The following is a 9,103-nucleotide window of genomic DNA, read 5'->3' as shown; positions in this document are numbered from 1 at the left end:
AAACATCTGGTTTTAGGGTTAAGTTTGAGGGAAGGTTGTTATATACAATTAGGTTTGACTTAAGGGTAGACATGGTTTAGTCAATTTTCCTTCAATGCTTTAAACAATGATTTGTTGCTTGAGAAGTTGTTTAGGATTGGTTAAGAAACCATTGCGGTTAGTGTTACATGTAAGACAGTGGTATATTTTGGTCTACAAAAAAAGTAGATGAAGAGGATTCAAAATGCTGGTTAAGAATGCAAGAAAGAACTGAACATTGAATAATCTTGGTGAAAGATCCATGATTGGTGTGTGGATGGGAATAAATGATGATTCAAGTGACATAGTATCCAAGTAGATGACATCGATCCAAGATAAGGCTAGTGTTTGAAGAGAGAGAGAAAAAAAGATGAGGATTGTTAAACTTAGAGTTTTCAAAGATTGCACTAAGGAAATCCAGATGACCAAGATGTAGATAAAATGAAACCATGACGCATATGGAAGATCCAATAGATGATCTGACATTAAAATGATCTGAATAAAACTTTTTGGTTGGGTTAGCAGATTCTATTTATAAAAAAGTATTAACATGATCCAAACACATGCCAAGCTTTCTGTTGTTTAGGGGTGGGGGTTGGTTAGGGCTGTTTCATCCGCATTAAAATTTAGTTACTGCTTATGTTGGGCCATATTTGCTGCTATATTTTTCTACTTGACAGTTCAGAAAGAGGAACCCAAGGATGTTAGACCTTTTTAGGCCATGCACTTCAGCCTTTCTGGGCTTCAGGTTCACACACCAGTCTTGAGTCCATCACAGTCCATATGGGACAGGACACAGAGGTAAGCAAAGAGTTGGTTAATTTTTAGGTTAAGATTAAATTGCCATTTCATTTTCCCCTTTCTATAGATCCAAAATACACCTTGTAGTTAGGTGTAGGGGTGGGTGAGGGCTATTACAGTCTAGGAGTAGGAGAGTATTCAAAATTGAGAAATCAAGATGATCCAAGAATTGTTTGACTTTAGGTTTGTTCTTCAGTTACAAAACTGAAGTTTGTTTGACTAAATCAACCTAATTGTAAATAAATACCCTCCCTCAATTTTCCTTAAATGCTTTAATGAATTTGCTGCTTTGATTACTAACAGTTCAGTTAATGAGTGGGTTAGAATCCCTTGCGGTTAGGGTTAGGTGTGGGCCAGTGCTATATTCCAGTCTAGAAACAAGTAGACGAAGAGGATTTAAATCCTATTTCTGATTTTATTCAAATAATGAAAGATAGTATCCAAGTAGATGACATTGATCCAAAATAACAGGCTAGTGTTTTAAAAGATCAAATGATTGTGAAACCTAAGAAAGTTTTTCAAAGAATACTAAAGAAATCCAGGAAACAAAGATGTAGATACAGGAAACAATGATAAAGGTGAAAGAAAGATCAAATAGTTGATCTGAGATGAAAGAGATTCAAGTAAAAACCAAACCGCTTTTGGTTAGAGCTATCTTTCGATAGAAAAGTAGATGAGCATCTAAATACATGCCAAGCCTCTTTTGGTCGTTTAGGGGTGGGGGTTGGTTAGGGCCGTTTCAATTTATAAAAAGTAGATTTAGTTACTGCTGATGTAGACACCCACTGCTTTCTTCTTTTACTATTCAGGACAAGTAACCAAAGGATTCTAGAACAGTTTAGGCCATGCACTCCCAGCCTTTCTGATCTTCAGGTTCATGCACCAGTCCGAGTCCCTCCCCACAATCCATATGGGACAGGACACAGTGGGGCAAAGAGTTAGGATCAATGTTTAGGCTAATCCAGATAAAACTGCCATCTCGATCTTATGGAAAGGAGACAATGAACTTAATCTAAACTCATTTAAACTAGCCATCAAGCGTCATTTATATATATTAAGGGTGGAGCCGAACCCAAATGCAGTATTCGGAAAGGCACGAATAGAGTGTTTTTACGAATACTTATTTCGAACAAATACTAGAAAAAATATATGTTTTCGGGAGCAAGAAAAACATCAAAAAGCAGCATTTCCTCATGAGACCAGTGCATGTCCGTGAGAGAGAGAGAGAGAGAGAGAGAGAGAGAGAGGGGCTCAGTCAGAAGTCGCAGGGTGGGGCGGAGGTAAAAGGTGTCTGGCACAAGCTTCTCCACAGGAACCGAGAAGGCTCAGCTGAGTGAAAACACTTTACTGCATCACTATTTTTGTTAAATAGAGTTTTGTACCTTGAGTTCCAGATGCAGTTTTTAAACTTGTAGCGTAGTTGAAGCGGAGTTTGATCGGGATATTCCATTACGCTGCATTTTTGACATCTGCAATCGGGTGCTCCGTTTACGCAACGTTAGCTCTGTTAGCATGGTAATTTAGACAATAGACTGATGACAGAGTAACGTTAACGTTCGTTTATAAAGGTTAAAATGATGCTTGTGCAGTTGTGTCGAATAGTATGCACTTATAGGAGTTATATGGTACGTCTAAATTACTGTCTTTTGCAGACAGCAAGATATATGCTATAGGCTAGTTAACCTTAGCATAGCTTTCCGTCACTTAACTTGAAACTCCTTATATACATTTGGGCACCCAGAAAGTCAAAAAGAGTGAGACTGCTGCTGAGCCATTTCTTGGTCCTCCACCAGTCAAAAAAAAAATTCATGTTCTGTGTGGAAGCATTTTACAGTCAGTGGAGCTGCAGATAAAACAAAGTGACACTGTATAATGTGTGCAAAAGTGAAATCAGCAGGGTCAGAGGTATCAAACATCTGTCAACATCTATGCGTAATCATTCATTTCTTTTTGGCTTCATCCCTTTATCAATCTGGGGTTGCCAAAGTAAATATATTTCTGCTATTGTAATAAATGCACTATTGATACATTATCATAGTTTAATTGTCATGTTCAAAGATCTTAAATACCTTTATTCCCCTGCAAACATTTAATTGTTGCATTTGTCATTTTCCCTCCAAATAAAATTAAGCCAGAGGCACGCAACATACGACCTCTAAAAAAGGTGCTGTAACATGTACCTATATGTAGCACCCCAATATGATAGAGCAGCATAGCAGTGTTTAGACACTTGGTTGCTTTTGTTTTTATTAACTTGAAAGTGTTTCAGCTATTGAGTTTAATTGAACAAAGGGAGCGGTTTACATTGCATTAAAGGCAACTACTGATGGGTTGTGTAATGTTAAAAAGAGCTGTTGCAGCATGAGTGGAAAATAAAACCGTATTAGTGCTGCCTGGTCTAACAATAGTTTTAAAAGGGTTTAAACAATAGAGCACTCTCTGGAAGAGAAGTGAATATCTCAGTTATTTTATTGACTTATTTTATACATGGTTTATTTTCTAACCAGTCATCTAAAATAATGAAATGGCCTATTATTTTATTAATGGTGAGTTTAATAATTTCATTGACATCCTGAGCATTTGAGACCTTTAATTCGCCTGACTGACGCAAATTTATTGCATGCAGCACTGTATTTGGTAGCACAAATCTCGCTCTGATCCAGGAGAGAACTAAACCAATGACTACATGCAGACTTTCCTGCTGCGCATCGAATAAAGCAAATAAGAAATGCTTATCGAAGCCTACGGTAGAAAGTCAACTTTCAATAATTGGACTTTGCTCTAAAGCTTTAGAGTGGCACTGCTGTCCAGGGTACTGTTGTATGATTTCTTAGTCTATATATGCTCTAATAAACTAGTCGCATGATTGAATTTAATAAACTAATAGTCTGTATTGCTCTCAAAATAATCACTAGGTTTGACATGTTAATGAGCATTTCAGCAGTAGGCCATTATGTGATTCAGTTATACACAAGTTTGACATTTATGGGGCTGTGTAACACTTGTGTTGTTTTGTTCCCTGATCTTTAATATACTGGGTAGCTATGCAAATATTTTCTAAAAATGTCAAGCTGCTGTAAAGTGCTTTATATCCTGATGCATTTTCAAATCCGTTTTTCACTTGCTGCGTTCATTTAATGTTTGAATACTTAACAGCCATCGTTTAACACGGGTGTCAAACTCTGTTCCAAAAGAGCCGCAGCTCTGCACAGTTTAGTTCCAACCCTAATTTAACACACCTGATCAAACTAATTGAGTCCTTCAGGCTTGTTTGAAACCTACAGGTAAGTGTGTTGGAGCAGGGTTGGAACTAAACTGTTCAGGGCTTCAGCCCTCCAGGAATTGAGTTGACACCCCTGGTTTAAAGGGTTATTTTACCATCAAAATGTAGCATGTTATATACTTCTGCATCAAGCACACAAGTATACTTCAGCACAACCCTTTGGATTGTCACACAGCCCTTGCTGTGGCAGTCAGACACTGATGCACACCTCAGTGAAGAGAGCAAGCTGTGATTGGTCAGCTTTGTAGAGCTGACAAGTGTGCCCTAACCTAGTCCTCATCTTCAGTCAGTAATTTTGGGGCCATTTCTGACAGCAACCTGTGTAAAGCCAGATAACGCATCTGCAAAACTCCATTTCTTCATCTTAATGTTGCCAAACTATCAATAACTGATGCAGAAAAGCTTAGTCATGCTTTCATGACCTCTCGGTTAGACTACTGTAATGAGTTACTAGGTGGTTGCCCTGCTGGCCTCACTAACAAACTGCAGCTGGTTCAAAATGCAGCTGCTAGAGTGCTTTCTAGAACCAAGAAATCATTACTCCTGTTCTTTCAGTGCATTGACTCCCTATTAAATATTTAATTTACAATGTTACTGTTTACCTACAAAGCCCTCAATGCTTTGGCTGCCCAGTATTTGAGGGAGCTCCTGGTGTAGAGCATGATAATGATTCCTTTAAGACCCTATAGTGACCCACAAGTCCATGTATTGATCCTGAAGGGTCAGTCTGTAAACCAGCCGGTGACCTCTCCCATCTGCAGCAACTCCACAATGGATGTCCACCATTCTCCAGCGCCTAGACTCCAGCTCTGTACAGGAAGTTTGGCAAGAGGAGAAGTGATCATGCCCAACTGAGCCTGGTTGGAGGTTATTTTTCCCCTTTACTTTGGTCGGTTGGCAAACTGGCTCGCTTGGTTTGGGGCTTGTGTAGTTGAGCATGGAAGGATTCTCATTGTTTGGACTTTCAGCAGTGAAAATTAAACACCGAAATTAATCTCTGAAAACTGAGCTGATTTAAACCTCATACCTGATGTGAAAAAGCATGCACATGCTTAAAGATCCTTAGCCCGAACAGTTATAATAGATAGAAGTTTATGAATGTTCAAGAAACTGAAGCAGATAAGGGAGATTCCACAGAAGGAACAATTATTTATACAATGAGTGAATACATCGTTGAGAGATTTCCAAGGTAACCCATATGCCCGGAGCACTGACCTGCCCAAAGAGCTGATTTAATGTGAATAAACCTCAAAGCAGCTCCCAGGCAAATTATACTGAGTTTTAAGGTTCTGGACAGATTTTAAACCAGTCATCAGAAATATCTCCCAAAGGGTTAACATAATTATGAGACCACTGCAAATGACATGGAGTACTGTGTGAAATAAATTTTGGAAATAGGTGTACTGTCTGTGCAAATGGTTCTCAAACGCAGGCTTCCTATTAGTGGTACATGGAGGAATCACCAAATCATGCAACAATTAACACTTAATCCTTTGTGTACTAGAACATCGATGTGATCAGCATTGGCTATTTTATGTAGCGCACGATCACAGCACTGTGCTTTGTGTTTATTTTAGTGCAATGTGTCAAACTGTTGAAAATCAGAATCCAAAGCATGATTTGACTGACAAGAAAAGTGGCCAATCACAGTCAACCTTGTCAAGTTTTGCGTTAAACGCAAGGGCGGGACAAAGGCTTTGAGTAGCAGAGACAAAAAAAACTGAAATGTTTTGTTGGAATAATGCTTCTTGCATGTTTTCACTATAGAGACATCTTGAAGAGCAATTAAACCGCGGACATATTTCCTGCCTATTTGATGATCTACATCCACGTTTTGCTCTCCGACAGAGAGTCGACTCGCCTCTGACCTGTCACTCCTCTAAACAGTATGAATGGCAGCGCAGGAATTATTTATCTTTGCTCCTTGACTAAATTTAGTCAAAAGTTTAAGTATTTAGAATTAGATTGATGCATGATCGATGACAATGCTAATAGTCTTCTTTGGCTGTGTTAAGTTAAACTTAGCAAAGGTGGAACTTTATTACAAAGAATTATGCTGGAAATGTTTCTGGATGAGGTATTTGTGTGATTTATACATTTAGCTGTATTCTGATCTGTCTTAAAGCATTACAGGTCAAAGCAATCAGTTGTTACTTATTGTTTGTCAAAATTAACAATAAGGCTCTTAAAGCACTGCTTTGATAAATGTATTGTTGTCATTTCAAATACCTCAAGTAAAAGTCATGTTTTATTTTTACTGACAGTGTACTTGTGTTTTTGTAAAGTTTGTATTTTAGTTTAAGATGAAATGTAAAATAAAATCTACATGTGATGTACAGCTATTTGAGAAACAAAATTGCCTTATTGTAAAGAAAAGGTGTAAAATATGTAAATAAAAGGCCAAATTTAAATCTTTATCACTTTAAATAAACCTTTCAAAGCTTGAAAATATTGTTTTAAAAAAATGGGCAAAACATGTCTTTATTGCCTTAAAGATTGTGGTAGTTTTACCAGTGCTATTGAAAAACAGTCATGAAAGGAAAAATAAGTAAAAAAACACCATACTTCGTGTCAATTCCTATACATGTAGCTTTGGGATTTAAGCAATTAAACAAATTAATCAGGTTTAAACTTTATTTCAATGAAAATCTGATTTTTTTTTTTCAAAAGTAACAAACTAGTACTTTTTAAAAGAGTACTTTGTACTTTTACTTAATATTAATATTTACTAAAAATTGTGTTATTTTAGCAGTGTAATGGTATTTTTACTTGAGTAAAAAAAAAATAATAATCACAAGCATTTAGTGCAGGGTTATTATATTATTAATATATGATTGATTTTTTTTTTTGTATCAATGTTTTATGGGTTGCTGAGAATACATTTCAGGTCCTCAATACATAGCATATCAGTCTTGAAAAAAAATGTACTGGAAAAAGTGCTTAAAATGCCCATATTTTTATTAGGCTGTGCCTGTATGAACCCTGTCATAAGTACATTTAACATATATTTGTCAGAAATCAAGATTTGTCAGAAAGTGTATGAATGACAAAGCCAATATTTATGAGGTCCAATCAACATTTCCAGCTTTTGATGAATAGGCTACTATGAATACTTTAGATTTAAGTACAGCAGTTTTCTATTTACTTTTAGAACAGTGACATTTAATGAACTTTAAGAGCACATTTCAATTTATTGTTTTTTTTTTATCTGCAAGCACAGTTAATGTTCAGACTATTTAATGTATAAATGACTGACAATAACACATTCTTAATGATAGGAATTAATCTGCCTCATTTTTAAACTGTGCACAGCTTAATTAGGCCTACAATGTTATTTTTTATTACTGGCCATTATGGTGGTACTTGGAGACAATTTTCTAAGGTGGTAGTTGGTAAAAAAAAAAGTTTGAGAACCACTGGTCTATGCTATTTTGTGTAGTTGTGAACGTCTACAATCACGCTATGTGGAGAGAAAATAATTCACAATAGAACCAAACTGTGATTTTCATTGTTTAAGTGAGAGCTTTAAAGTGAGGGCTTTTGTTTTTGAAAGGATTCTCACTACCAAAAGGAAATCTTGATACTTGAGATGTTTTCACTTAAATTTGAGATTTTTGAAGAGGAAACTGGAACCAGTAAAGTTGAAATATTTAAAGGTTGAAATATTTATAGGTTCCAATATTCCTATGAAATTGAGATATTCTAAAAGAGTGAAGTGTGGTTACTTACAGAGGTTCTGGGGTTAGATTTTCTAGGAGTTACAGAAGATCTTATTTTTAAAACCAGCCATTTACACTAGATGTTCTGGGGAAGGCATGTAGGGTTTATTTTCCTGAAAAGTTCTGGGTTAGAAGTCTTAGAGGAATAAATATTTTACATTTTCCCATGGAAATAATGGATCTTAAAGAAAGGGAAAATCTGGTCATTCTGAAAAGTTGTAAGGTTATAATTTGAGATTTGGTGTTTTAAAGTGTCCCTATGGAAGTACTAGTCTTACTCAACCTTAATCCTAGTAAATTCTGGGGTTACAAATCATCAGTAGACCTGATGTTAAAATTGACGATTTTTGGAAAAGTTTTCGAATGACTGGTGTAGGTGGTGTTGATGCACAATGTGCTGTTGTGTGGAGGTGCTAGTCACCAGTAGAAGACTGGGCTTCATTTAAGGCCATTCACCCAAGGCCACCTTCCCTGCGTGCTGTCCAAGTGGACCCAGGGGGGCTGAATACTTACCACTCCCCCAAGTGACCTTTTGTTAACACCGCAAGGTTGCCCAGGCCACCCGAGAAGAGTCTGAAGATGTTTCTCTATGAGACTTACTCTGGCTAATCCAGAGACCAGGCTCCCCAGGACCCTAGATATCTCCAGGGAACAGGAGAGCCCTTGCCCAAATCAGCTAGGAGTCAGGAGTTAAAGTTGGCCATGAACTGGTCATTGCCTTATCCTCACTCCCTGCTGATTTGCTCCAGAATACTTACAGTCAACATCCAAGGAATACCATGAACTCAAGATGATCAAAGAGCTCGCCCAAATGTGACTAGAAATATTCAAAGAGATATTCCTGACCTCCCACTATTTACTAGAAATGAAAAAATGTAAGAGGCCAGGTCGAGGTTCAGTCTGGCGGATATATCTCTGTAGATATATCATTCTTCTACCAGACGTCTCCCCTAAGGCAATGCAAGAACCAAGCAGACATTATCCTTATCAGGGATAACCGTTGGGAGCATTACCCTGAAGAACTGGAGACCCTGGCCTATTGACTAGGTTTTGAGACACAGCATTTCGGCAATGGTGATGACCAATTGTTTGTTTGTGTTTTTCTTTGTTCTTGTTTGTATATTTTTATTCAGAATTTGATTATCTGATGTCTAGGTTGTTTTCCCATACTTTGATTATCATATTTAAGCTTATGAAGCCCTTTAAAATCGTGTTTTATTAGAGAATAGACCATATGCAAATGACTCATTAGTATTCGTGTTTTTAGACCAATCCTGTGTGT

The 9,103-nt window shown here is 37.1% G+C and overlaps 1 protein-coding gene across 1 annotated transcript in view; it reads right to left on the bottom strand.

The window, feature by feature from the left end:
- Nucleotides 1-836: 836 nt before the first annotated feature.
- fzd6 (frizzled class receptor 6) overlaps nt 837-9,103 on the bottom strand; it is a gene marked incomplete at its 3' end in the record, with an annotated part of 31,091 nt that continues 22,824 nt past the window's right edge. The window contains 4 exon segments of the mRNA NM_200561.2: nt 837-866; nt 4,058-4,069; nt 7,406-7,417; nt 9,053-9,065.

Source organism: Danio rerio, chromosome 16 (assembly GCF_049306965.1).
Source record: "Danio rerio strain Tuebingen ecotype United States chromosome 16, GRCz12tu, whole genome shotgun sequence".
Taxonomy (NCBI): domain Eukaryota; kingdom Metazoa; phylum Chordata; class Actinopteri; order Cypriniformes; family Danionidae; genus Danio; species Danio rerio.
This window is presented reverse-complemented; position numbering and strand designations above follow the sequence as displayed.